At 42.3% G+C, this 27,898-nt stretch overlaps 1 long non-coding RNA gene across 1 annotated transcript; it reads left to right on the forward strand.

The window, feature by feature from the left end:
* The first annotated feature begins 19,681 nt into the window (after positions 1–19,681).
* LOC120304851 lies at positions 19,682–23,571 on the forward strand. Its single transcript, XR_005555859.1, has 3 exons — positions 19,682–19,786; positions 22,477–22,675; positions 23,460–23,571. It is a non-coding gene; the product is annotated as an uncharacterized LOC120304851 (long non-coding RNA).
* Positions 23,572–27,898: the final 4,327 nt, after the last annotated feature.

Raw genomic sequence — 27,898 nt, forward strand, 5'->3', positions numbered from 1 at the left:
TCAGCCTGAATCAGGCTTTTGAAGGGGAAAAAAATGTTGAGGAAGGGGAAAATTATATTTAAAAAGAAAATTGATGCTCATTTTTAATCCTATGCTCTGGTGAAGTGCTCAAAGTCCTTTCTAAGGAATATCAGGGTTTTGGTTTCATTTCTTTTTTCCTTTTAATCTGAACACTCCTAAGGACTCTTGTGCGTCTCTGTTGCCCACAATACATCAAATAAATTTCTATTTGCTTTTTTTCTTTTCTTTTCTTGTTCCCCTCTCTGCATTTTCAGCTGCTGCCTTTAAAGAAGCTGTTTTGGTCTAAACACCACAACCTGCCTTGCTTTGCCAGCTGACCTGGGCTGTGCATTTTGCAAGCAACTCTACACACACACACACACACACACACACACACACACACACCCTTTCCCCTTTGCAGACTTTTTACAGCTGCTTCTGTTGGGGGCATAACACCGTGGGAGGGAACACACATCACCACAAAACGCAAGGTGTCTTCCCCACCGTCAGGAAAAAAAAATAAACAAAAAAACCCAAAACACGACCGACCTGTTTTGTTTTTGTTTTGTTTTTTTCTCTCCCCACCTGTGCCCTTAAATTTTCCTCCTTTTTCTGGGCTTTAAGATTAAAAGCTCCACTTTTAATTAGCCAGCCAGTGCCACCTCGGCTCCTTTGTACCCATGCAGAATGCACAATACGGGGAGTCACGGTAGCCTAATGGATTGTGCCTCTTTGTGATGAAATATTCATTCGGATTGTCATTTGCAAATTTGAGCGTTCTAAATGCTAAATGAATACAATTATTATCCGGTGACAAGAGCCCAGCTGACAGACGAGCAGCAGCCTTGCTTCAACTATAGACGTTTCTCTCTCCCCACCCCACCCAACCCCTTTTTAAAATTGTATTTTACCTTTTCTGTCCCTTCAGATCTGAACTGAAGTCAATGTTTAACTCCTTTATGACCCTCCTTTTCTCCAGACCTACCTCCACCAGAGCTTTTGCTGGGAGATCCCAAAAGCTAAAACAGCAGTGAGCTGCCTCCTTTGGGGGGGTTTCCACTACCTTTTTTTTTTTTCATTCCCTCGGTTTGTGTTTTCTACCCAAAGCAAATAATAATAATAAGAAAAAAATGATTTTCTTGGAGGCAAGTGGGAAAAAAACACCAACAAAAAGACCAAAACCCCATTCCAATAATAATAATAATAATGATGATGATGATGATGATGATGATGGAAGAAGAAAGGAGGAGGAGGGGAAGAAGAAGAAGAAGAAGAAGAAGAAGAAGAAGAAGAAGAAGAAGAAGAAGAAGAAGAAGAAGAAGAAGAAGAAGAAGAAGAAGAAGAAGAAGAAGAAGAAGAAGAAGAAGAAGAAGAAGAGAAGGAGGAGGAAGGAGAGGAGGGAGAAGAGAAACAGGAAGAGAAGAAGGAGGGGGAGGAGGAGGAGAAGGGGAAGAAGGAGGAGGAGGAGGAGGAAGAAGAAGACTGTGGGGTCCTTGGCACTCTCTGAGTTTGCTTGTTTTCTTGCAGACATTTCATGATTCAGCCAGATAACATCATCAGTTCTAGAATGGAGTGGGATTTGCAAGGAGGAGGAGGAGGAGGAGGAAGAAAAGAAGAAGAAGAAGAAGAAGAAGAAGAAGAAGAAGAAGAAGAAGAAGAAGAAGAAGAAGAAGAAGAAGAAGGAAGAAGAAGAAGAAGAAGAAGAAGAAGAAGAAGAAGAAGAATAAGAAGAAGAAGAAGAAGAAGAAGAAGAAGAAGAAGAAGAAGAAGAAGAAGAAGAAGAAGAAGAAGAAGAAGAAGAAGAAGAAGAAGAAGAAGAAGAAGAAGAAGAAGAAGAAGAAGAAGAAGGCTTCAGAGAAGGACCTAGAAGTCAGGCCAAAAAGCATATTGTCTTCCCAATTCTACACTGATTTAATGCTAAAACAGCAGGAAATGAAGATATGGGACAAAGTTTGCCCTCTTGTGAAGTAGCACAACAGCTGCCTGTAAAAGTTTCATTAATAACTTTCGGTGGATTCACCGTTGGTGCAAAGTCTTCGGCCATCCCAATTTATAATTGAGTTCACTTGACTGTGGCTAATCCCCAACTTTTATTTTTTTTATTTATTTTTTTTTAAATTGCATCCACTCTTGCATTTCTGTAGCGACTTCTTCTGTGAGGGAGGGGTGATTTCAACCTGCAGGTGTGTGTCCCCCCCCCTTGGTTTTCTGCCATTCTCCATGGATGCATTCCTGCCCAATTAACTAACCTTAAGAATGGCTCAATTGGACCATAAGAAAGGCTGAGCGCCAAAGAATGGAGGCCTTTGAACTCTGGTGCTGGAGAAGACTCCTGCGAGTCCCTTGGACTGCAAGGCATTCAAACCAGTCAGTCCTAGAAGAGATCAACCCTGACTGCTCTTTAGAAGGCCAGATCCTGAAGTTGAAACTCAAGTACTTTGGCCCCCTAATGAGAAGGAAGGACTCACTGGAGAAGGGCCTAATGCTGGGAAAGATGGAGGGCAAGAGAAGAAGAGGACGACAGAGAATGAGATGGCTGGATGGAGTCACTGAAGCAGTAGGTGTGAACTTAAATGGACTCCAGAAGATGGCAGAGGACAGGAAGACCTGGAGGAACGTTGTCCATGGGGTTGCGATGGGTCGGACACGACTTTGCAATTAACAACAACAACAACAAAAGAATGGCTCAGAATTGGTGGAGGGGAAAATCCTGCAGCCCAAGGCCTTTATCCAATAAAATCACTTGGGGTTAAAGTGAGTAATCAAGGATTATTTGCAGAGGGGCCCATTCTGAGTTAACAACAAAGTCCATCTCTCAGGTTGGGGATTGACCAGATTTGACTCAGCAACAGTAATTTAAACATGCCTTTCCCTCGCTTTATCCAACATGACAATGCCTTCACCACATATATTATTTTTTTAAAAAAATAAAATAAAATAAAATTCAGGAGGATACAATAGTCCACAGCATAACGTTCTATCTGGAAAGTCTCAGAAGCCCAGCATTCAGCATTATTTAATTTTGCAAATTATTGGGGGATGAAGATGCATGCCTAAGCCCTGGAAATAAACCCACCAACTTTTTTTTCCAGAGACAACTTTGTAACGCAAAGCGTTCAAGCCGTGGCTCTCCCTCACAGTCATAACCCCCATTACACAAAAAAGACCCGGCGTTCTTATTAAAAGCGCCAGCAGAAAAATATAGGCATTCAAAAGAAATGAACCAGAATAACACTTGGCAATTAATTAATCTAGGGTATATGAATTCACCGATGCTTTTTGGGAAGGGAAGGTGTGGAAATTGCATAGGTTGAAATTCTAAAGCAGGCTGAATTTAGAGCTGGGCCTCGCGAAATGCAGTTCATTAGAGAATGGAGTCTTCTCATCCAAAATGCTAGCACCAAGTAGAAAAACCAAAGATATAAGTACATATTAGGGGAGACCCAGCTCAAAAACAGCAACTGTGAGAGGGACCTTGGAGTCCAGATGGACGATCACTTAACCATGAGCCAACCGTGTGCAGCAGCAGCCAAAAAAGCTAATACAATCCTGGGTTGTAGAAACAGAGGCATAGAATCAAGATCACGCGAGGTATTAGTACCGCTTTATCAAACCCTAGTAAGGCCACACCTGGAATACTGCAGCCAATTTTGGTCACTATACTACAAAAACAGATGTGGAGAGTTAGGAAAAAAATCAAGAGAAGAGCAACTGAGATGATCAAAGGCCTGGAGACTAAAACATACGAAGAACGGCTGCGGGACTTGGGTTTGGCTAGTCTAAAGAAAAGAAGAAATAGGGGAGACAGGATAGCAGTATTCTAGTATTTGAGGGGCTGCCAGAAAGAAGAGGGGGTCACATTATTCTCCAAAGCACCGGAAGGAAGGACGAGAATCAATGGTTGGAAACTGATCAAGGAGACAAGCAACCTGGAATTAAGGAGAAACTTCCTAACAGTGAGGACAATTAACCAGTGGAACAACTTGCCACCAAAAATCGTAGGTGCTCCATCACTGGAGGTTTTTAAGAAGGGACTGGACAGTCACTTGTCTGAGATGGTATAGGTTCTCCTGCTTGAGCAGGGGGCTGGACTAGAAGACCTCCAAGGTCCCTTCCAGCTCTATTCTATTCCCAGGGAAAACCTATCAAAAAAAGGAAAAAAATATTTGTGGTCTTGGTTATATATATATAATATTCAATTTCCTCCATACCTAATCGAACTCAAACTAAACTTACCCATGTCATTATCAAAGACAAAGGAGAATCCATCAATCAGTTTGATACACCATCAGACTTTTTTTTTTAAACTGCATTCCTTTAAAAACTGCACATCCTTTCTGAGGCCTTGTCATAATATCGTTGATTTAAAAAAAAGCCCCTACATCTAAATACAAAATGTTATCAATGTGAGCTGTTCTTGCTGTAATTAAATTCAACCAACACAAAAGTTGGCTGCAACTTTGAATCAGCTCCCGTTCTAGAAGCCACATCAATTTCCTTAGTTTTATCTCCTTTTCCTAGTTCCTTCCATTTTTTTCCCCAAAAGCCACTTGACTCTTGTCTTAAAGGAGAGAAAAAAATCAGCCATATATCTGCAGAGAATTAGGTAGGTTATTTGGATTTCTGCCAAAACTGTAAAGGTTGAAGTGAAGTCTTCGACTTATATACCGCTTCACAGTGCTTTACGGCCCTTTCTGAGCGGTTTACGGAGTCAGCCTGTTGCCCCTCAGCAATCTGGGTCCTCATTTTACCGACCTCGGAAGGATGGAAGGCTGAGTCAACCTTGAGACAGTCAGGATCGAACTGCTGGCAGTGGGTAGAGTCACTCTGCAATACTGCCTTTTAACCACTGCGCCACCAAGGAAGGAAAGAATGGAGGAAGGGAGGAAGGAAGGATAAAGAGAGATGTAGGCAGGCAGGCAAGAAGGACGGAAAGAGGGAGGGAGGGAGGGAGGGAGGGAAGGAGGAAGGGAGGAAGGAAGGAAGGAAGGAAGGAAGGAAGTGTAGTGGTTAGAAGGCCATGTTGCAGGCTGATTCTGCCCACTGCCACCAGTTCGATTCTCACTGGCTCAAGGTTGACTCAGCCTTCCACCCATCCGAGGTCGGTAAAATGAGGACCCAGATTGTTGGGGGCAAATAGGCTGACTATAAACTGCTTATAAGAGGGCTGTGAAGCACTGTGAAGCAGTATATAAGTCAAAGGGCTATTGCTATTGCTTCTTTCCTTGCTTCCTTGCTTCCCCCCGTCTATTTCCTTCCTTCCTTCCTTCCTTCCTTCCTTCCTTTTTCCCCCATCCCTCCTTCCTTCTTTCCCTTCCTCTACCTTCCTTCCTTCCTTCCTTCCTTCCTTCCTTCCTTCCTTCCTTCCTTCCTTCCTTCCTTCCTTCCTTCCCATGGTGGTGCAGTAGTGAGAATGCAGCATTGCAGGTTGACTCTGCCCACTGCCAGGAGTTCGATCCTGTCCAGATCTAGTTTGATTCAGCCTTCCATTCTTCTGAAGTCAATAAAATGAGGACACAGATTGTTGGGGGCAAACAGGCTGACTGTAAACCGCTTAGAGAGGGCTGTGAAGCAGTATATAAGTCTAAGCCAGTGGTTCTCAACCTGTGGGTCGGGACCCCATTTGGGCTCGAACGACCATTTCACGGGGGTCGCCAAACAAGGCTGTCCACCATTTTTTCCCCCTTTTCTTTGGCCACGCCCCTGACACCTGGTGATGTATAAGTGGTTGGGGGTCACCACAACATGGGGAACTGTATTACGGGGTCGCGGCATTAGAAAGGTTGAGAACCACTGCTCTAAGCGCTACTGCTATTAACTGGCCATCCATGAACTGCACTGCAGTGCATTAAATGGCATTTTTGTTCCTCCCTCATCAGATGGCACTGTTGCCATTTCCCCCCCCCCCAATTGTGCGGGCAAAATAATCCAGGTGAAACTCTGCTAAAATCCTTCAAAGCAAACTGGATCGTAGCTTGTTTCGTTCCTCCAATTTTTATTTTAAGAAGTAATAAGCGTAACAACCATCTCAATATTGCTCTTAGGCTTATCATTACTTGTAAGAACCTCGCTCATCAGATGTTGAATTTTGGAAAAAGTTTCTGCAGAGAAGAGCAACTAAGATGATTAAAGGCCTGGAGACAAAAACCCATAAAGAACGGCTGCAGGATTTGGGTATGGCCAGTCTAGAGGAAAGAAGGACTGGGGGGGGGGACATGATAGCAGTCTTTCAGTATCTGAGGGGCTGCCACAAAGAAGAGGAGGGGTCAACCTGTTCTCCAAAGCACCAGAAGGCAAGACAAGCAACAATGGATGGAAACTGATCCAGGAGAGAAGCAACCTGGAACTAAGGAGAAACTTCTGATAGTGAGAACAATTAACCAGTGGAACAGTCTGCCACCAGAAGTCGTAGGTGCTGAAACACTGCAGGCTTTTAAGAAGAGACTGGACAGCCATTGGTCTGATATGGTATAGGGTCTCCTACTTGAGCAAGGGGTTGGACTAGAAGACCTCCAGGGTCCCTTGACTGATTGATTGATTCATTTCCAAATCCCTTTCAGATGGGACACGTTTTCCTTCTCACTGCTGGCAGCAAACAACACTCGACTTTTCCAACAATGCAGAACACGAGGAAGCAAATCTATTTTATTTGGAGAAAAAGACGTGCCGGGCGCCTGTTGTTTATTTGGCAGCTTCCCCACAGTCGTCGGTTTCCATTAGTCTCCCCACAACCACTTCCCAAAACCCCTGGAAAGAATGGGGGCCAAGAGCGAATCGATTTTTCTTTTCCCGCTCAATTATCCTGGCTCGTTTGTGCCCTCCGGCCAGGCCTGCCCCCTCCTCTTCTCTGAGGCTCTTCTGGATCTTTCCGTATGTTTCTTTCTTTCGCATTCGTTTACTTGGGAGGGATCCAAAGGAGGACCAGACAATCATCCTAGAGAGATCAGACCAAACAAAATGTATGCCAACGTCGCTTTGGGCAGATCCAAGATGGTCGGGCAATGCTCAGAATCCACAATGAGGGAAGCCTGGACTCTAATTCTTCTTTTTTTTTAAAAAAATCCTTGGATTGGAAAAGAAAAAAATGGGGAGGGAAGGAAGGAAGGAAGGAAGGAAGGAAGGAAGGAAGGAAGGAAGGAAGGAAGGAAGGAAGGAAGGAAGGAGGTAGGATGAGAAAAGAAAGGGAAGGAAAGAAAGTAAAAAAGGGGAGGAAGGAAAGAGGTGAGGGAAGGAGGATGAAATGAAAGAAGGGAGGGAGGGAGGGGAGGGGAGGGGAAGAGAGGGACAGAGGGAAGGAAGGAAGGAAGGAAGGAAGGAAGGAAGGAAGGAAGGAAGGAAGGAAAGAAGGGGAAGGGAGGGAGGGAGGATGGAAGGATGGAAGTAAAGAAGGAAGGAAGGGGAAGGGAGGGAGGATGGAAGTAAAGAAGGAAGGAAAGAAGGAAGGAAGGAAGGAAGGAAGGAAGGAAGGAAGGAAGGAAGGAAGGAAGGAAGGAGAGCATAGGGGAAAGGAGAGGAGAGGAGAGGAGAGGAGAGAGGAAAGAGCAGGAGTAATTCTCTCAAAGACATGGTTGCATTTCCTTAGTAAAATATAGCATTAAGTGTGATTTTTGTTAAGCGTATTAATTTAAAAAAAATCAGACTTAGCACTGATAAATTAAGAATATTTCCTTGAAATAAGAAAAAGTATGGAAGCTTAATTCCACATCAAATTTGAATCGTATAAAACCAGAAGCTTCACCAGAAGCCAACAACACAGGGCTACGTCTGATCTACTTTGCCCGTGTCTCCTGTGCAAATTCACTGGAGAAGTCCAGGATGCCAGGAATGGTTGGTGGATCAAGAAGACGGGGGCAAGCAAAGAACACGCTGGCTTGATAGCGTCAAAGCCGATTCAAAGATGAACATCCAGCAGCTGAAGGTGTGATTGACAGCATGGGCAGGACTTCCCTCTAAAGTCACCAAGAATCGGACACAACTGAATGGTTAACAACAAAAACAACATCAACAATTCCAATAATTGCACTGGTCTTCGTTCATCGAAGTTTGTTGAAAACTGCCTGTAGCGAAGAACGTCCAGTTGCCTTTTGAAAAAGCACCTTTGGGGACTACCATGACCTCGACGAATCTCCATAGGCATGTAGCCATAAACTCTATAATAATAAAAATAATAAAGTTGGAAGGGACCTTGGAGGTCATCTAGTCCAACCCCCTGCTCAGGCAGGAAATCTATCCTGCGTCTCCCATTCAGAATGGCTAAAATTATTCCCCAAAGACGTAGCTAGGCGGCCCATTTATTTCTGGCACTTTGATTCCATTACCTGGCCAATCAATTCATTGGCTCCAACATCTGCATAAGATTGTGGGCGAAACATCTTTTGATCCACTCCTTAATTGAACATTGGAAGGTTTTGCAAAAACACGGGTGGGATAAGCCCCCTAAATATCCTGGGGCATTCTTGGGAAGAGACCTACATACGATGGCATTCTAATGCTTGTGATTAATAAAGAGTATTAAAATCTGCCTTTGCAGCTACTCCTGCTTCATAAATAAGGGCTAATATTTGCACACCGTGTTTTCCCAAAACACGCTCCAGTTTTACAGAGTAGGAGATTTGCGTATTTGTCTTCTACTAATACACACAGAAATATCTTCCTTTCCTTTCCTTTCTTTCTTTCTTTCTTTCTTTCTTTCTTTCTTTCTTTCTTTCTTTCTTTCTTTCTTTCTTTCTTTCTTCCCTCTTTCCTTTCCTTCTCTTCCCTTTCCCCCCTCCAAAGATGATCCAAGTGAAATCTGCAGGTCAAAGCAGATTGTCTGCATTCTACTAGCTGTTTCACAATACTATTTAAAATTATTAGGTTTTTTAAAAAAAGTCTTAGTTAAGACAGACAAGCCACAGTAAGTGTGTAGGCGACAACTAAAGCTATAGAGACTTTGGAAGGAAATCGAAGAAGGAACAGAGAAATTGAGCCAATGAAATGCTCCCTTACTTCTCCAAATTATTCCATTTGAATTAACAATGAAAAGTCTTTACCTTTTAACACCCCAGAAGAAAAAAACCAACATACAATGTAAGGACGGCAGGAACCGCTGTGTACAACAAACAGGCAGAAGATGGGCAGAACGTATCCGCGAACACCAACTAGCAGAAGACATGAGGAAAAACTCTTTAATTTCACACCATATGGACAGACCAAACCAGGGTTATAACTGGGAAAATGTGAAGGAAGAAGAATTATATTGGCTTTTCCAACTGGGCTCTTCCAGACCGAAGGACTGCGATGAACTCTTAGCCAGTTGCAATCCCAATATATCTTTGCGAAGGATGTCAAGCGAGAGAAGCTTAAATCACTGCAGACCAGTCATTGTTACTCAATGAATCCTGTTCTCTTTGAAGCCTTAATATACACACATGGCTTCCTTAATATACACATGCTTCTTTGCAAGTAATTTCATGTACCGGTAATGGCATTCGCTTCGGAGTCAACATGCAAAACTCTGGATGTGCAGCAAACGAGAACGAAGGCTGGAAACAGGCCCAGGTTGCTCAAAGTGTCAAAGACAAGGTGTGATTTGCAGCGAAGGCCTGGGAAGCGTAACCTTTATCTACTCCTTCTCCAGGTTTTCTTGCATTGGGAACTTGCCTCCCCGCTCACTGCTCTGCGACTGATTTGCCCTGAAAATACAATTTTAATGCAGATCTGCTGTGAATCCTCTAACTCAGCTTTGAAACAGTAAGGACTGTGTAGTTCCGGAGTCAATTCTACTGAATGCAGTGAGACTTCTCTCTCAGCAAACATGTGCCAGATCAGCGTTTAAATCCTTTAAGCCGTGTACACAACAAAATACGCCTTCATATTTGGACATTATTCCCTTAGGGGAAAAGCTATACCAAGTAATCCCGAAATAATAATAATAATAATAATAATAATAATAACTTGACGTGGTTGTGGGGCTTGTGTACTCTGAGGAAGATGAGAGCTATGCCAGAGGTTCAACCATACTGGACAGGTCTCATCAGAGGAGTCAGACAAAGAGTGTCTCTCCCATAAAAAATATGGTGAGACGTAAATTGCAGAATGCCATACCGGCTCGGACGTCGCCCGGGTTAACAAGGTCCGCACTAGATAGTGGAGTTCCTGGATATCTGGTGAAAAATGGGTTACAGGACTCAGGACTGTTGGCTGAGCAACCAGGGCCAGCAGCTGCAGAACTACTGGAAGAAAAGTTGTTTACCCGTCGCAGATACACAGTGATGGAAAACAAAGAAATAATGATCTGTTACTACAGATCAAGTCCACCAAGGCGAGGATATCTAAAACGAATGCACCAATTCTGGAAAGAACAACATCCAGAATCAGAAATAACAGAACAGAGACTAGCAGATCAACGCCGATTTATAACACGAAATAAAGTCTTTACAGAAACAGAATTGGACGAACTGCAAAGGTTTACCCAGGGCAAAGAAATCAAAGCCTTACAAGAAGTAATTCAGAATGTAGAGGCAAACCAGGGGGAGTTGGCAGTGAAAGAATCCAGTAGATATATACAACTGTTCTCATTTGGAAACCAGGCACCTCTTCCTCAGGAAGAACAAAACCCTCTAACTAAAGAAATAAAAAAATTGAAACAAAGAATAATTGAGCATCTAGAACAGCACAAAAACAACAGAATAAGGCTGCCTGCATTGAAGCTTGTTCCAAAGAAACAGCTAGCACAAGCATTAAAAGATGCAAATACTGCAATAGCAAGTATAAGCACCAATTCACTGCAAGAAACAAACCAACTAATGTACAGCACAGCTGCAGTTATAACTGAATACCTGGGATGCAAAATCAACAAAGAAGAAAAACAAACAAACATTGCACCACAAAAATGGAAGGTTAGACTAGAAAATAAGATCAGCAAGTTAAGATCACATGCAAGCAAGCTAGAACAGATGAAAGAAAAGAAGCTGAAGAACAAGAAGACCAAAGAATACCTAATCAAGAAATACCACTTAAAAACAAGGAAGATCAAGGACGCACTGGAAATAATAAAGCAACAAATAACAGCTATAGCCAGGAAAATCAGTAGATATGAAGCTCGAATTGCAAACTATAGGCAGAACCTCCAATTTCAATCCAATCAGAAACGTTTCTACCAATCCATCAATGGAGAAACTTCAAGGAATCAGTCAGTACCTGACAAGGAAGAAACAGTGCAGTTCTGGAAGCAGATATGGGATAACCCAAAGAAATACAACAAGGATGCGGCTTGGTTAAAAGAGGTAGATGCAAATAAACTAAGTTGAAATGAAGAACTATATAACAACAAAAAGGTAGAACAAAGATCAAAAGATCAAAATTGGTCATCAGACCAGGTGAAGAATGAACGTGCATGGGTTTTGGTTGAAACATCTAACTGTTATATCACCCACTCATTGCCAGCAATTCACATATAATACAAGTAGGAGAATTGAAAAGTTGCTACCACTGGGAAAACCTACCTAATAATGAAAATCCAGCAAAAGGGGCAACAACAGGTAACTACAGGCCAATTACCTGCTTACCAACAACTTTCAAATTACTAACTGGTGTGGTAGCTGATGCAGTACAACAGCATCTAGTTGAAAACAATCTCTTTCCACCTGAGCAGAAAGGAAACCGCCCCAATAGCAGAGGAACAAAAGATCCACTCATAATAGACAAAATGATCTTAGAAAACTGCAAGAGACGGAAGACCAACCTGAATGTTGCATGGATTGACTACAAAAAGGCATTTGACTCTCTGCCACATGATTGCATAATCAAGTGCCTAGAAATAACAGGAGTAAGTAGAAACATCAGAAAATTTGTGCAAAGATCGATGGCACAATGGAAGACACAGTTGCAGATCACTGGTGAAAAGCTGGGAGAGGTTAATATCAAGAGAGGAATATTTCAAGGAGATTCATTATCACCATTACTAGTTGTTATTGCACTGTTTCCTCTGTCAACAATACTGAATAACTCAGGACATGGTTATCAAACATCAAAAACATCTGCTAGACTATCCCATCTCCTTTACATGGATGATCTGAAGCTGTAGGGAAAAACGCCATCTGAAATAGAATCGCTGCTCAACACTGTCCGTATATATAGCCAAGATATTGTTATGGAGTTTGGCTTGGACAATGTGCCACACTTACTATCAAACAAGGAAAAATAATGAAAACTGAAGGAATCAAGATGCCCCACGAAAATAACATTAAGAGTCTGGATGAGGAAGAGTACTACAAATACTTGGGTATCCTTCAAGCTGACAACATCAAGCACACTGAAGTCAAGAAAAAGATTAGAGGTGAATACATCAAGAGAGTGAGAAGATCTTAAATCCAAACTCAATGGAGGAAATACATGAAGGCAATCAAACACCTGGTCCACTCCAGTCATTAGTACACAGCTGGAATATTGGGACTGGACTCAGCCGAAACTAAAAGCAATGGATAGGCAGAGACCAAGAAAAATAATACAATGAATCACGCCCTTCATGCCACGTACACGTGACATTGCTGACTTTATTCTACCAGGCAAATCTCGTGGTCGTGGAATGCTCAAGTACATCCGATTTGTGGGTTGAGAAGAAAAAATGGCTTTGGAAGAATATCTGAAGAACGGATGATGAAGATGCACTGAAATTAGTATTCAGGAAGGCTTACTAACTACTGGAGAGACCAAACTGGCCTACAAGAAAAGACCCAATAAGAACCTAATAGAGCATGGGAAGACAAAGCACTACATGGCCAGTACGTTAAGAAAAATAGCTGGGAAAGCAGATAATAACAAGCTCTGGCAATGGCTAAGAGCAGGAAATTGAAGAAAGAGACCGAGGGACTAATTCTGGCTGCACAAGACCAAGCCTTAAGGACAAATGCATATAAAGTCAAAATTGAGAAGACAGCAACAGACAGTAGGTGCCGCCTATGCAAAGAAGCTGAAGAAACAGTGGACCACCTGGTAAGCTGTTGCAAAATATTGCACAGACTGATTACAAGCAACGTCATGACAAAGTAGCAACAATGGTGCATTGGAGATCTGCAAAAAATATCATTTGCCTGTAAGCAAAAACTGGTGGGATCATAAAATAGAGAAAGTCATAGAAAATGATAAAATTAAACTGCTCTGGGACTTCAGAATTCAAACAGACAAGCATCTGCAACAAAACACCCCAGACTTAACAATTGTCGATGAGAAAGACAAAAAAGTCTGGATAGTGGACATGGCAGTGCCTGGAGATAGCAGAATAGATGAGAAAGAACTGGAGAAGATAACAAAATACAAAGACCTACAAATAGAAATAGAAAGACTGCTGTGGCAAAAGCAAGCAAGGGTAGTACCAAGAGTCATAGGCTCCTTGGGCGCAATCCCAAAACAACTGGAGCACCACTTGAACACCATTGGCATTGAAAATTTGCTATTAGTCAATTGCAAAAGGCGGCCTTATTAGGAACTGCTTCCATCCTGCGACGATACCTGTAATACCATCAAACATCTACTTCTGCCTATCCCAGGTCCTGGGTAAGGACTCGATAGGTAGACAAAATGCCCAATCCAGTCTGAACATCTGGCTGACTGTGCGATGATCCATAATAATAATAATAATAATAATAATAATAATAATAATAATAATAATAATCCCATGCGAGCACTACCGTGACGTGGTTGTGGGCTGGTGTACTCTGAGGAAGATTAGAGCTATGCAGCAAGGTTCAACACCATCCTGGACTTCCCCCCCCCCCCTCATCAGAGGAGTCGACAAGAGTGTCTAGAAACCTAAAAAATATGGTGAGACGTAATTTCAGGGGGGAGGATGCCATACCGGCCGGATGTCGCCCGGGTTAACAAGGTCCGCACTAGATATTGGAGTTCCTGGATATCTGGTGAAAAATGGGTTACAGGACTCAGGACTGTTGGCTGAGAAACCAGGGCCAGCAGCTGCAGAACTACTGGAAGAAAAGATGTTTACCCGTCGCAGATACACAGTGATGGAAAACAAAGAAATAATGATCTGTTACTACAGATCAAGTCCAACAAGACGATGATATCTAAAACGAATGCACCAATTCTGGAAAGAACAACATCCAGAATCAGAAATAACAGAACAGAGACTAGCAGATCAACGCCGATTTATAACACGAAATAAAGTATTTACAGAAACAGAATTGGACGAAATGCAAAGGTTTACCCAGGGAAAAGAAATCAAAGCCTTACAAGAAGTAATTCAGAATGTAGAGGCAAACCAGGGGGAGTTGGCAGTGAAAGAATCCAGTAGAGATATACAACTGTTCTCATTTGGAAACCAGGCACCTCTTCCTCAGGAAGAACAAAAACCTCTAACTCTAACTAAAGAAATAAAAGAATTGAAACAAAGAATAATTGAGCATCTAGAACAGCACAAAAACAACAGAATAAGGCTGCCTGCATTGAAGCTTGTTCCAAAGAAACAGCTAGCACAAGCATTAAAAGATTCAAATACTGCAATAGCAAGTATAAGCAACAATTCACTGCAAGAAACAAACCAATTAATGTACAGCACAGCTGCAGTTATAACAGAATACCTGGGATGTAAAATCAACAAAAAAGAAAAACAAACAACCAGTGCACCACAAAAATGGAAGGTTAGACTAGAAAATAAGATCAGCAAGTTAAGATCACATGCAAGCAAGCTAGAACAGATTAAAGAAAAGAAGCTGAAGAACAAGAAGACCAAAGAATACCTAATCAAGAAATACCACTTAGAAACAAGGAAGATCAAGGAAGCACTGGAAATAATAAAGCAACAAATAACAGCTATAGCCAGGAAAATCAGTAGATATTAAGCTCGAATTGCAAACTATAGGCAGAACCTCCAATTTCAATCCAATCAGAAACGTTTCTACCAATCCATCAATGGGGAAACTGCAAGGAATCAGTCAGTACCTGACAAGGAAGAAACAGTGCAATTCTGGAAGCAGATAATGGTGGGAGACCCAAAGAAATACAACAAGGATGCAGCTTGGTTAAAAGAGGTGGATGCAAATAAAACAGAAGTTGAAATGAAAGAACTAGTAATAACAACAAGAATGGTAGAAAAAAGAGCAAAGAAAATCAAAAATTGGTCAGCACCAGGTGAAGATGAACTGCATGGGTTTTGGTTGAAACATCTAACTGTTATACACCCACTCATTGCCAAACAGTTCAACAATATACTACAAGGAGGAGAAATTGAAAAGTGGCTAACAACTGGGAAACCTACCTAATAATGAAAAATCCAGCAAAAGGGGCAACACCAGGCAACTACAGGCCAATTACCTGCTTACCAACAACTTTCAAATTACTAACTGGTGTGGTAGCTGATGCAGTACAACAGCATCTAGTTGAGAACAATCTCTGTCCACCTGATTGAAAACAATCTCTTTCCACCTGAGCAGAAAGGAAACCGCCCCAATAGCAGAGGAACAAAAGATCAACTCCTAATAGACAAAATGATCTTGGAAAACTGCAAGAAAAGGAAGACCAACCTGAAGGTGGCATGGATTGACTACAAAAAGGCATTTGACTCTCTGCCACATGACTGGATAATCAAGTGCCTAGAAATAACAGGAGTCAGTAGAAACATCAGAAAATTTGTGCAAAGATCGATGGCACAATGGAAGACACAGTTGCAGATCAATGGTGAAAGGCTGGAGAGGTTAATATCAAGAGAGGAATATTTCAAGGAGATTCATTATCACCATTACTATTTGTTATTGCACTGTTTCCTCTGTCAACAATACTGAATAACTCAGGACATGGTTATCAAACATCAAAAACATCTGCTAGACTATCCCACCTCCTTTACATGGATGATCTGAAGCTGTATGGAAAAACATCATCTGAAATAGAATCGCTGCTCAACACTGTCCGTATATATAGCCAAGATATTGTAATGGAGTTTGGCTTGGACAAATGTGCCACACTTACTATCAAACAAGAAAAATAATGAAAACTGAAGGAATCAAGATGCCCCACGAAAATAACATTAAGAGTCTGGATGAGGAAGAGTACTACAAATACTTGGGTATCCTTCAAGCTGACAACATCAATCACACTGAAGTCAAGAAAAAGATTAGAGGTGAATACATCAAGAGAGTGAATAAGATCTTAAAATCCAAACTCAATGGAGGAAATACCATAAAGGCAATCAACACCTGGGCAATCCCAGTCATTAGGTACACAGCTGGAATAGTGGACTGGACTCAAGCAGAACTAAAAGCAATGGATAGGCAGACCAGAAAATAATGACAATGAATCATGCCCTTCATCCACACAGTGACATTGATAGACTTTATCTACCAAGGCAAATAGGTGGGCGTGGAATGCTACAAGTACATCAGATGGTTGAAGAAGAAAAAATGGCTTTGGAAGAATATCTAAAGAACAATGATGAAGATGCACTGAAATTAGTATATCAGGAAGGCTTACTAACTATTGGAGAAACCAAACTGGCCTACAAGAAAGACCAAATGAAGAACAGAATAGAGGCATGGGAAGACAAAGCACTACATGGCCAATACATGAAAAAAATAGCTGGGAAATCAGATAATAATAAAACCTGGCAATGGCTAAGAGCAGGAAAACTGAAGAAAGAGACCGAGGGACTAATTCTGGCTGCACAAGACCAAGCCTTAAGGACAAATGCATACAAAGTCAAAATTGAGAAGACAGCAACAGACAGTAAGTGCCGCCTATGCAAAGAAACTGAAGAAACAGTGGACCACTTGGTAAGCTGTTGCAAGAAGATTGCACAGACTGACTACAAGCAGCGGCATGTCAAAGTAGCAACAATGGTGCATTGGAAGATCTGCAAAAAATATCATTTGCCTGTAAGCAAAAACTGGTGGGATCATAAAATAGAGAAAGTCATAGAAAATGATAAATTAAACTGCTCTGGGACTTCAGAATTCAAACAGACAAGCACCTGCAACATAACACCCCAGACTTAACAATTGTCGATAAGAAAGACAAAAAAGTCTGGATAGTGGATGTGGCAGTGCCTGGAGACAGCAGAATAGACGAGAAAGAACTGGAGAAGATAACAAAATACAAAGACCTACAAATAGAAATAGAAAGACTGTGGCAAAAGCAAGCAAGGGTAGTACCAATAGTAATAGGCTCCTTGGGTGCAATCCCAAAACAACTGGAGCACCACTTGAACACCATTGGCATTGACAAATTCGCTATTAGTCAATTGCAAAAGGCGGCCTTACTAGGAACTGCTTCCATCCTGCGACGATATCTGTAATACCATCAAACATCCACATCTGCCTATCCCAGGCCCTGGGTAAGGACTCGATAGGTAGACAAAATGCCAAATCCAGTCTGAACATCTGGCTGACTGTGCGATGATCGATAATAATAATAATAATAAAATAATGTCTTAAAACTCTTTGTTAACAAACTGTTATTGTAATATACTTGTAGAAAGTCTGCCACAGCATCTTATCTATCCTAAATCATCCCAAAAGTTAAAAGTAATTTGTCCTGGGTCAAATATCCATGTTTATTTCTTAATGCCACCTTTTTGTTGTCTAATTAAATATAATGAATTCAGTCTCCACAATGGGTCTATCTTCCCAACAAAGTCCAAACAGAAATGGTTTCCAGTTAGGTGTAATAAATCCATTCTCCAATCTTCCTCAGTCTTTATAGGAAAAAAAGGGAAAAAAATATAAAGGAAAAGGAAAAGAAAAACAAGGGTTGAAATAAATCAGCATTCAACCACTGGTCAAGTTTTAAGAGCAAAAAACAAAGTAAAAAATAAATTCAAAAAGTTAAAGTTAAACACCCAGGCATTTTTCTTTGATCTATTTTTAATTTCTTACTATTTGCCTAGTGGTATCATTTAGCATGCCTATTTTGGGTTGGAATATTCTTTTGAATTCAGATATTTTTGATCTCTCATCGATCTTACGGTGGTGCAACCATTGATTGCACTACTGTGCATGCTATCTTGACTTCTGTGACAATACTCAGTAGAAACCTCCTCCAGCCCCAGTAGGCGGGGGCATGCCCAATTCCTCAATACATCATCAAGTGGCACGTTAGAACATATGATTCCATTTATAGAGGACTCTTCTAAACACTGGATTCAGACTGAAACTAGTTAGAGTCTAATAAGTTTATAAATCAGTGTTTTGTTTTTTTTTTACCTGAACCATTTTTCTGGAATAAAACAGATTGAAAATGTTTTCACTAAAACATTTATTCTTAATATTCAATATTCTCTAAATTTGGAAGAATAAATACACAGTTTTGCTATACGATATTTCTCTTTTTATTCCTTTGATAATCTATTTTGATTAGGATCTTTATTCTGGTTTGGCTAAAAGGAAATATTTGACAGAATATAATCTTTATAGACTAAAAGTTTTACTGTAATGGTGCACCTCTCAATAAAGATAAGATAGAGCAGGTGATAAGATATTGAGTTTTTTGGTGTCAACTCAAATCTCCTTGCAGCCACAGAAATATTAGAACTTCAGTAATATGGCCTTATACTAATTCTGAGAATTTAATACTTCATTATTTAGAACAGTGGTTCTCAACCTGTGGGTTGGGACCCCATTTGGGGTCGAATGACCATTTCACTGGGGTCGCCAAACAACGCAGTCCGCCATTTTTCCCCCCTTTTCCTTAGCTGTGCTACTCCCTTTTATTCTATTGGCTTTTGAAAGCCAATAGAATAGACTCTCTTGAATAGAGTCTAATTCTATTGGCTTTCAAAAGCCAAGAGGAATTGTCCAGGCTGTCTCTGCCCTGCTGAGCCCGCCAAAAGTCCCATTCTGCAAACGGTGCTGCACCAGTTGAGTAGTCCTCGACTTACGACCGGTTGAGTAGTCCTCGACTTACGACCGGTTGGGGGTCGCGGCATTAAAAAGGTTGAGAACCACTGATTTAGAACAACCAAAAGGAACAACCTCAAAAATGTATACATTATTATTGCAATCAGAAATAAAGATCCACCATATGGATTAAAGGAAGCTGAGGATACTGATCTTGGTGATCTTATACAGGAGATAAACTGGCAGCAGCTATGGAAACCAGGTGGAGTCACCTCAGCTTCAATGCAAGAACTGTAGTGGAAAATTATAATCATTGCCATTGGACTCCTGTCAGATTGGCACATATATATATCAAAATTATTCTTCCAAATACTGGAGAGATTATCAAAAAGATCACTTTTTCATTTGTGGAACTGGCTTATTATAATATGTAGTGACATTGCTATTATTAATATTCCCATCAACTGAAGGTCAGGTTAAAGATTCCTATCAACTTCTCAGGCAAATCTAGCTGGCGGTAAATCTTATGATTAAAGATATTAACCTTTGTTGGCTGAACCTTATTAGCTAAGATTGTATTTTGTAAGGTTGGATCTGATAAAAAGATAAACAAGATTAAAAGTTGAACAAGACTGATTACCACTTTAATCCTCCTCTCTCTCTCTCTCTCTCTCTCTCTCTCTCTCTCTCTCTCTCCCTCCCTCCCTCTCTCTCTCTCTTGGGGTAACTATAGGATTTCTCCCTTTATTAAGAATGTAGTGTTGCCTTAATAAACATTTCTGCAAAGGCAAATATCCAACATACTACAAATGTAAGACAAAGTTTTGAATGGAATATTTTTTTTTATATCTTTTTCCAGAGTGAGGTCTTACAATATCATGGTTATCCTAATGAGGAACATGAAATCCTGACAAATGATGATTACTTCCTTACTATCAACAGAATTCTTGGAAAGAAAGCCTCAGGTTTTTTTTTTTTTTTTTTTGCTTTTAATGTTCACCAAAACAAAGTTTCTTAATACTGATTTGCTCTTATAAAATATCCCCGTGATGGCAAACCTATGGCATACGTGCCAAAGGCGGCACGCAGAGCCATCCCGGTGGGCACGCGCGCCATCGGCCCAGAGGGAGGTGGGGCCAGGCTGCTCTCCTCCTCCTCCACATGTGCTTGCATTCTTGCTCTCTCTCTCTTTGCACTGAGAGTCAGAGAGCAGCTGCAAGAACTGGGTGCATCCAGGCTGGATGGTAGAGGCAGCTGCCAGCACAAGTTCAGGTAAGCCTCCGGAGTGATTTTTGCGGCACCCTTGCGGCCCGATCCAGGCTCTGGAGGCCTGGAAAAGAACTCTGCCACCTGGATCGGCCGTGGGGAGGCGCAAAATCCCCCACCCACCATGTGGATCGCACTGCCACTACCGCCTTCCCCCTACCTATCATGCAGATCGTGCTGCCACCATCCCCCCACCCACCATGTGGATCGCATTGCCGCTTGGAAAAGGCCCCATCCGCTGCCCAGATCTAGGGCTGCAGAGCAATTTTGTACCCCCTCCCCATGGCTGATTCAGGTGGCATAGGTCTTTTCCAGGTCTCCGGAGCTTGCATCCATGGCCATGGGGTGATTTTGCGGCATGACAGTGGTCCGATCCGGGTTCCAGAGGCCTAGAAAATGCTTCTGTCATCTGGATTGGCCACGGGGGGTGGGTGGGTGCAAAATCACTCTGCAGCCCTAGATCTGGGTGGCAGAAACATTTTCCAGGACTCTGGAGCTCGGATTGGGCCGCTGGTGCACTGTACAATCGTCCCACAGCCATGGATGCGAGCTCCAGAGGATTGGAAAAAACTTCTGCCGCTCAGATTGGCCATGGGGGGGGGGCAAAATTGCTCTGCAGCCCTAGATCCAGGTGGCAGAAGCATTTTCCAGGCCTCTGGAGCCTGGATCAGACCGCTGGCATGCTGTAAAATCACACCGCACCCATGAATGTGAGCTGCAGAGGCTTGGAAAACACTTCTGCTGCCTGGATCGGCCATGGGGGGCACAAAATTGCTCTGCAGCCCTAGATCCAGGCGGCAGAAGTATTTTCCAGTCATCCAGAGCTCGCATCTAGGGCTGCAGAGCGATTTCGCGCCCCTCCATGGCCAATACAAGTGGCAGAAGCATTTTCCAGGTCTCTGGAGCCTAGATCGGGCCACTGGCACTCCACAAAATCACCCCACAGTCATGGATGCAAGCTCCGGAGCTTGGAAAAAGCCCTTTCCTAGCAGCGGCTGCAGCGTGATCCGTGCAGCGGGTGGGGGGGAAAGGCAGTGGTGTCAGGGCGATCCACGCAGTGGGTGGGGGGGGAAACCTGCCCCACTTGTTTCACAGCCGCTTTTGGCCAAGCTGCATTGCAGCAGCATTGGGCGCAATACGTGAGACGGCAAACAACTGCATCACGCTGAAACAGGCCATTTGCCACCTACTGCCCAATGCCACTGCCATGAGGCCATGGAACAAGCCGGGTGGCAGTAAGAAACTGGTATACTGGTGCCTTACCTCTGCCCCGCTTGTTCTGTGGCCTCATGGCAGCTGCATTGGGTATGATGTGCAAAGCGGCAAAAAGCCACATTATGCCAAAACTGAGGGGCCAGCAGGCTGTGGCTGCTGATGGACACAGTTGGTCCCCATGTGCTTGCTGTGCATGGGGGGGGCAATGGTGTCAGGCAGCAGCTGCCCAGCCCCTGCCTCGCCTTGCCCTGTGGCAATGGCACCCCTGCCCTGCCCCCTGCCTCGCCGCGCCTTGCAGGACGAGCCTCCTGCCCACATCCCACCCGCCAGAGACCCCCTGGATGTCCCCCAAGCCTGCCTGGCTCCCACAGGTGTCCCTCCCCATGAGCAACATCGAGGTGGCCATGCCCACCCAGTCTGCCATGCCCACCCAATGGGCCATGCTCACTCAATGGACCACGCCCACCCAGCACCCAATGATACATAAGTGAGTTTGGGGTTGCAGTTTGAGCACTCAGTCTCTAAAAGGTTCGCCATCACTGAAATATCCTATTTATATTTTTATCTTCTGTAGATATCTTCTGCAGTGAGACAACTCTTTCATATAAAGGGGGGGATCATTTGAAGTAATTTATTTGTTCATACATATGGGAAATAGAAGTCACCCTGAAAACAAATGAACACAGAAAAAAAAAAACCATAATGGCCTCAAGCTTGTTTCATTTTCCATGATATTATTATATCATGTAATAGGAATGTTTTGGGATTTTCCCAGGTCTAGATCTCAGTCAAGGAATCTCAAGATGGTCTTGATGACTAAACTACATGCTAATCATTTCATTTAAATGAACATGGGGAAACAGGAAAGAACATAACCTCATTTTTATAGTTATATAGTGTTATAATGCCACCCAGATTCACTTTCATGTGAGATGGGCAGTTATAAATGAATGAATGAATGAATGAATGAAAATATTAAGCCAAAGCAAATGTTTGTACTATTCTTTTGCCTTCTAATGTTATTTTGTATTGCATATTTATAGCTCAGTTGTAATTGGGCCAGATACTTAATTTTGAAGTTGATTTTTTGTCATCCATAGGCAATTTGATGTAATTATTTTTGAAATGTCCTTCTTTTCTTCCTTTCCTTTTTTTTGTTTTGTTTTGTTTACAGCTTCAAAACCTGCTGTGTTACTGATGCCAGGAATTCTTACAGATTGTGGAATATGGATAACTAATGAACCCAATAGCAGCTTAGGTTTTATACTGGCAGATGCTGGCTTTGACGTTTGGTTGGCAAATAACTGAGGAAGCAGATGGTGTAAAAGACACCAGCACTTTTCACATAAAGAAGAAGAATTCTGGAATTTCAGGTACGTTAAAACATTTGGTGCTGGGGGGGGAGTGATAAAACCTCACTTAATATGGGCATGAAGTGAGATAGAAGTTCAAAAGATGGATCATACCATGTCTGTGACTTGAAAGGAAAACCCAACATCTTGAACTATGTTATGAGTCTGATTGGACAGAAGCATCCATGTTCATCAGCTGTCAAGGGCGTCCACAGGAGAGATTAAAAAAAAATCAAGATGGTAGCTATGATTGTGCAATCAAAGTCCTATCTCCTTTTTAACATGTCATAATGCACACACAAAACGGGCAGGGCTTTGACTGTCATCAGCACCAGTCACGGCCACTATTGTGATTCTCTTGAAAACCATCCCTCCATACATTTTCTTCCCCCAAATAGATAGGTGATTGTTTTCTTTTACATTTCTATTAGATTACAATTTTCAAAATCTTCCCATCCTATAGTTCTATGACAAATAAGCAATTATGAACACAATCAATGCAAAAATAATCTGGAAAGAGAGATAGTTTGTGTAGCTTACCACATGTTGCTATAGTGATATAAGTTTCATCATCCAGTTCTTCGTTTTGCATTATAATAGATTTAGTCAGCCATATAATTCTTTTATATTTTTTATTCCTTTTATATTTTTTATATATACCTTTTAGGTTTTTTTTAAAATGAACTTTATATATTTTATATTTCTTAGATTTTAAAATTATCAATTGTTTGTATGTCACCCTTCTAATATTTGGCTATGACTGTAACAAAGATTTGATTGATTGATTGACTTTATTTTATTTCAGTTTTCATGAAATGGCAATGGAAGATCTTCCATCTATTATATATTTTATCCTAGCTAAAACTGGACAGAAACAACTTTATTATGTTGGCTATTCCCAAGGATCCACTATAGGTAAGTTCTTGGATTTTTGCAGGGGTGAAAAGGGAAGCAGGGGGATGGAAGGGCAAGTGACATGATAAGCATCTTAATGTCATCAGGCAAATGATGCAACGAGATCATGATGCAGGTGACAACATTGTGGCTTGGGACCAGGACATAGTATCTGAGCTCATTGTACTGTGGTAATCGCTGATGGGATGCAAACTGGCCAGAGTTATAGACTTCTAAGCATTAATTCTTGTTGTTGTTGTTAATTGCGAAGTCGTGTCCGACCCATCGCGAGCCCATGGACAACGTTCCTCCAGGTCTTCCTGTCCTCTACCATCTTCTGGAGTCCATTTAAGTTCACACCTACTGCTTCAGTGACTCCATCCAGCCATCTCATTCTCTGTCGTCCCCTTCTTCTATTGCCTCAATCTTTCCCAGCATTAGGCTCTTCTCCAGTGAATCCTTCCTTCTCATTAGGTGGCCAAAGTACTTGAGTTTCAACTTCAGGATCTGGCCTTCTAAAGAGCAGTCGGGGTTGATCTCTTCTAGGACTGACCGGTTTGAACGCCTTGCAGTCCAAGGGACTCGCAGGAGTCTTCTCCAGCACCATAGTTCAAAGGCCTCAATTCTTTTGCGCTCAGCCTTTCTTATGGTCCAACTTTCACAGCCATACATTGCAACTGGGAAAACCATGGCCTGGACTATACGCACTTTTGTTGGCAGGGTGATGTCTCTGCTTTTTAGAATGCTGCCTAGATTTGCCATAGCTTTCCTCCCCAGGAGCAAGCGTCTTTTAATTTCTTGGCTGCAGTCCCCATCTGAGGTGATCTTGGAGCCCAGAAAAATAAAATCTGTCACTACCTCCATTTCTTCCCCATCTATTTGCCAGGAATTGAGAGGGCCGGATGCCATGATTTTGGTTTTCTTAATGTTGAGTTTCAAGCCAACTTTTGCACTCTCCTTCTTCACCCGCATCAAGAGGCTCTTTAGTTCCTCTTCACTTTCTGCCATTAGAGTGGTATCATCTGCATATCTTAGGTTGTTGATATTTCTCCCGGCAATCTTAATTCCAACTTTTGATTCATCTAGCCCTGCCTTTCTCATGATGTGCTCTGCATATAAGTTAAATAGGCAGGGCGACAGTATACAGCCTTGCCGGACTCCTTTTCCAATTTTGAACCAATCAGTGGTTCCGTGTTCAGTTCTCACTGTTGCTTCTTGACCCAAATATAGGTTTCTCAAGAGACAAATGAGATGGTCTGGTACTCCCATCTCTTTAAGGACTTGCCACAATTTGTTGTGATCCACACAATCAAAGGCTTTTGCATAGTCAATGAAGCAGAAGTAGATGTTTTTCTGGAACTCCCTAGCTTTCTCCATGATCCAGCGTATGTTGGCAATTTGATCTCTAGTTCCTCTGCCTCTTCGAAATCCTGCCTGTACTTCTGGTAGTTCTCGATCCACATACTGCTGGAGTCTAGCTTGTAGGATTTTAAGCATAACTTTACTAGCATGTGAAATGAGTGCAATGGTGCGATAGTTTGAACATTCTTTGGCATTGCCTTTCTTTGGAATTGGAATGTAAACTGACCTTTTCCAATCCTGTGGCCACTGTTGAGTTTTCCAAATTTGCTGGCAAATTGAATGTAGCACTTTTACTGCATCGTCTTTTAAGATTTTGAATAGCTCATCTGGAATACTGTCACCTCCACTAGCTTTGTTGTTGCTCAGATTTTCTAAGGCCCATTTCACTTCACATTCTAGGATGTCTGGTTCGAGGTCAATGACCATCTCATTGTGGTTATCTGGGATGTTAAGCTCATTCTTGTATAGTTCTTCTGTGTAGTTTTGCCATCTCTTCTTAATCTCTTCTGCCTCTGTTAGGTCTCTGCCATTTTGGTCCTTTATCATGCCCATCTTTGCATGAAACGTTCCCTTCATATCTCCAATTTTCTTGAAGAGATCTCTAGTCCTCCCTATTCTGTTGTTTTCTTCTATTTCTTTGCACTGTTCATTTAAGAAGGCATTCTTATCTCTTCTAGCTACTCTCTGGAATTCTGCATTCAATTGGGTGTATCTTTCTCTTTCTCCTTTGCCTTTCGCTTCCCTTCTTTCCTCAGCTATTTGCAAAGCTTCCTCAGACAGCCATTTTGCTTTCTTGCATTTCTTTTTCTTTGGGATGGTTTTAGTTGCTACCTCTTGTACAATGTTGCGAACTTCCATCCATAGTTCTTCAGGCACTCTGTCTATCAGATCCAGTTCCTTAAATCTATTTGTCACCTCTACTGTATATTCATCAGGAATATGATTTAGTTCATACCTGAGTGGCCTAGTGCTTTTCCCTACTTTTTTCAATTTAAGCCTAAATTTTGCAACGAGAAGCTCATGATCTGAGCCACAGTCAGCTCCTGGTCTTGTTTTTACTGACTGTATAGAGCTTCTCCATCTTTGGCTGCAGAGCACATAGTCAATCTGATTTCTATGTTGACCGTCTGGTGATGTCCATGTGTAGAGCCGTCTCTTGGGTGTTGGAAAAGAGTGTTTGTTATGACCATCGTATTCTCTTGACAAAATTCTATTAGCCTGTGCCCTGCTTCATTTTGTACTCCAAGGCCAAACTTGCCTGTTATTCCGGTTATCTTTTGGCTTCCTACCTTAGCATTCCAATCCCCCATGATGATAAGGACATCATTTTTGGGTGTTAATTCTATAAGGTGCTGTAGGGCTTCATAGAACCGGTCAATTTCATCCTCTTCAGCACCAGTGGTTGGGGCATAGATTTGGACTACTGTGATATTGAATGGTTTGCCTTGGATTCGAATAGAGATCATTCTGTCATTTTGAGGATTGTATCCCAGTATTGCTTTTCCTATTCTTTTATTGACTATGAAGGCTACTCCATTTCTTCTGAGGGATTCTTGCCCACAGTAGTATGCCTGATGGTCATCTGAGTTAAATTCACCCATTCCTGTCCATTTTAGTTTGCTGATTCCTAAGATGTCGATGTTCAGTCTTGTCATCTCTTTTTTGACTACGTTTAGCTTGCCTTGATTCATGGATCTTACATTCCAGGTTCCTATGGAGAAAAAATCTTTACAGCATTGGACTTTCCTTTCACCACCAGATATATCCACAGCTGAGCGTCCTTTCGGCTTTGGCCCAGTCGCTTCATTCTTTCTGGCGCTACTAGTACTAGCCCTCTGCTCTTCCCCAGTAGCATATTGGACACCTTCTGACCTGAGGGGCTCATCTTCCAGCGTCATATCTTTTTTCCTTTTAGTACTGTCCATGGGGTTTTCATGGCAAAGATACTGGAGTGGTTTGCCATTTCCTTCTCCAGTGGATCACATTTTGTCAGAACTCTCTGCTTGGGTGGCCCTGCACGGCATAGCTTATAGCTTCATTGAGTTACGCAAGCCCCTTCGCCACGACAAGGCAGTAATCCATAAAGGGGCATTAATTAATTCTTAATTCTTACAGCATATCTATAATTATACTTGTTAAGTCCTTCGTTCGCATGTGAATGATGAAGACACATGGTGATGATGAACAAACACTTTATTCTCTTACAACAACCAAGCAAAAACGCAAAGACACACAGGCCTTTTATATGGCCAGAAGCCTGGACAGTGTCAACCAATAGGAACAGAGCATTTTCGCGCCTTGAGCATGAGCACAAGGCTGGCACCATTCTGTCTGGTCCTGGGCAGCTTTTGGAATGCCTGGGATCAATGCAACATCCCGAGCCTGCTTTTGCAGGCTCAGGACACAACACTCCTCCCCCCTAGATGGAACATACTTTGCGTACACACAGGTACGTCATGCACTGGGAAGAGTGGCATACAGTTGCATTATTCAAATGCAAAGAGTGTGGAACACTCGAGTCTGCACTCAGGCAAACCCCTTCAATATTTATTAATACAAATAAATGTATCTGAAATCAAATAATGCAAAATAATACATCCCTAGTTACTCCCTCCATTCAGGGGCGTCATAAGAAGGTCCCTCATGATTTGACAGCAACCTCACAAAGTCTCTCAGATGTTTGGGTGGGCACTTGGCCCCCTGCGACCTTCTAAGGCCCGAAGAGATTGCCTGGCCCATCTGCTCACCTACCAGGCTAGGCAGGCCAGGACGTTGCTGCCCTAAATATCCAGGTGACCCTGGTGAGGGTGCCTGGCCTACCTGCTTGCCTACTAGGCTAGGCAGGCCAGGACTTTGCTGCCCCAAATACCTGGTTGACCCGGCCAGCTGCAGACTGGTGGACCCTCTGAGTCCAAGTCGGAATACCCAATGGACCCCTCTTGGGAACACTGTCCCTCAAGCCCAAGGTCAGCAGATGGAGAGGGCTGG

Source organism: Crotalus tigris, unplaced genomic scaffold (genome assembly GCF_016545835.1).
Source record: "Crotalus tigris isolate CLP2741 ecotype Arizona unplaced genomic scaffold, ASM1654583v1 scf7180000017663.5292952, whole genome shotgun sequence".
In the NCBI taxonomy this organism is placed as follows: domain Eukaryota; kingdom Metazoa; phylum Chordata; class Lepidosauria; order Squamata; family Viperidae; genus Crotalus; species Crotalus tigris.